The following is a 2,405-nucleotide window of genomic DNA, read 5'->3' as shown; positions in this document are numbered from 1 at the left end:
CCGCGCCGGCGGAGGTGCGCATCCCTCCTCTCTTCGCCTTAAAGGCAGCAAAATCTGGAAGAAAAATCCCTCGTTTGTGGTGACTACAACTCCCAGCCCAGACCCGCTCGGAGAAATGGAAATTTGGGATTATAAACACGTGTGTGTGTGTAAACAAAAGGTGTTTCTCCTGTTACCCTTCGTTTCCCACAGCATAAGCAATTTTTATTCAGACTAGGGTATTTTCTTTAACACTGTACCGCTGTCAAAACATTATTCCCGTTTTGGTTGCTTTTGACAGCTGAGCAGTTCTTAAAAATACCAAAATCGGAACCTTCCATGCTAAACAGTAAATCTCAGATGGAGAAATCTCTGCACGTTATTGTACCTTGGATTTCAGCAACACATCTCACGGAGAGCACAGCCCAAACGGGAGGGGGAGGGGGGAAGAAAGAAAATAAAAGACAACATAGCAATGTAAATATTTAGTTCATTATAAAAAAGCAATAATCTACTACGGATAAATTCTTCCCTGTCCTTCTACCAGTGCGAGGACGTTTTCTGACATTTCTCCTCAAATTGTAAAGAAAAGATCTGCAAGGAAATAAAGTACTGATTAAAAAAGAAAAAAAAAAAAAAAAAACAAAACAAAGCAAAGAAGCCTCCCTTTTAAAGTGTTAACACAAACAATCTTGCCTTCGTATTTTCCGCATCCACAATAATCAGAGAATTTGGAAATGGGAACGCGGGGTGTGCTCCTCTTACGCGACTGAAGGGTCGATGTGATTTTAACCAGGACAGAGAGCATCAAAGCCAAGCGGGGAATTATCATCCTTTAAATTTCATACGAATGCCTTAAAAAGACGCCCACAAAGCAGGACCCGATTGCTAAATAAATCCTCACACCCATTCTACTGGCATCCTCCCTTCTGTCGCCAGCAGCGTGGGTCCCTTTACTCGGCTCAGAAATTAAACATTAACTACGAGGCTGAGCCTCTTTCTACATTCCAAAGGTAAAAGTTGTCAGTCAAAGTTTTTAATAACACCCCGGCCAGTTGGAATGAGGAGGAGGAGGAAGGAGGAGAAGGGTTACAAATTTACAGATGTTGAAGCCGGTAACGTTTGTTTCCTAGAAAGTTAAGGTAATTACAAGCCCTTTCCCACTCCCCTCCTCCCAGAAATAGAGCCAGAGCTTTCTCCTGCTCTTTGGGCCCCATCCTGCTCTCACTGACTTAACAGTGCCACTGAGGGCAGTGAAAGGCGGCTGCTTCTAACAATGCTGATGTCTTCCTAGTTCAAACTCTCTTTTAGTTGCTTCAAAATGCCACGAGCTTTTGTTTAAGTAAAACCAAACCCTCACCCGTGATTCTGCACCAGCTATTTATATACAAAATGTCAAATTAACATTTTCCTTCATTACTTGATGGTCGTCTTTTTTTTTCCCCTTCTGAAAACAACTGAAGACAAGAAAAGCAGTAAAACCATCTCAAAAGCTAGATTACGCAATCCTCACATGGGTAAAACCCTCATTAAACTCAAAGCTGCTTTTCTCCTACAACTTCTGAACCTACTCCTGCGTTACAGCCCTTCTTCACCTCTGAGCTACATAGTTGGAGTTAAGGTCTGTGGTGGTTATGGATGCACGTACACACACACTTAATACACGTGGGCTTACTGGTCTCCCATCTGGGCCGTCACAGCTCAAACTCTGCTTCTATGTTATTGGAGATAGTACAGATATTAGGCACAGCTCTCTGAAATGCAAGCTGGTGAGAGAAGATTTCAAATTTTGTTTAATCTGGCATAAATATAATCTTGATAATCAGCAGAAATATATAACCTCAGATGTTCTTTCTTTCATCCAATTATTCTGTTAATGCTGATGACGAGCTTGTTTCTGATTTTTCCAACCTTTCTTCTCAATGCTGATAAGACATGTATTTGAGACATCTCTCCTGATAACTTCAGTCTCTCCTAAGCATGATTAAAAACACAAAAGCCTAACAAAAAATCAAAAATGAAATATTTATTACCGCATTTTGTGACTTAACACCTTTTTTTTCTTTTTAAAACATAACGTCACAGTCCTCATACAAGTATTTTAATGTAAATTTTGACAAAGCTTAAAGGTAACAGCATTTTCTTCTAGTGAGGAACACGTGCTGAGAAAGGAAGAATTCATGGACATACAATACCAATTCCACAGCAGATCTGATACTAGCAAAAACATTCTTTTTTTTTTTCAATTGAGGTAAACACATAGAATATCTAACATGAAACAATTAATAGACCGAACTCTGTACGAAGTTTGTTACAGTATTCTCTTGCTTTTTTTTCCCAAGCTTTGAGTTCATGATAAAGTCCTAGGTTTGGTGCAAAGACCGTTAGTAACTTCTTTCATTGAGGAAAGCTGCCCAACTTTTAGT

The 2,405-nt window shown here is 39.9% G+C and overlaps 1 long non-coding RNA gene across 1 annotated transcript in view; it reads right to left on the bottom strand.

The window, feature by feature from the left end:
* Positions 1 to 1,990: 1,990 nt before the first annotated feature.
* The window catches only part of LOC104072287, a 6,586-nt gene continuing 6,171 nt past the window's right edge, over positions 1,991 to 2,405 (bottom strand). Inside the window, exon 4 of the long non-coding RNA XR_683563.1 lies at positions 1,991 to 2,405. This exon is cut by the window's right edge and continues 1,049 nt beyond it. This is a non-coding gene — a long non-coding RNA (uncharacterized LOC104072287).

Source organism: Fulmarus glacialis, unplaced genomic scaffold (assembly GCF_000690835.1).
Source record: "Fulmarus glacialis isolate BGI_N327 unplaced genomic scaffold, ASM69083v1 scaffold33698, whole genome shotgun sequence".
NCBI lineage: Eukaryota > Metazoa > Chordata > Aves > Procellariiformes > Procellariidae > Fulmarus > Fulmarus glacialis.
Note: the sequence above shows the minus strand (reverse complement) of the source record. Positions and strands in the feature narration are given on the sequence as shown.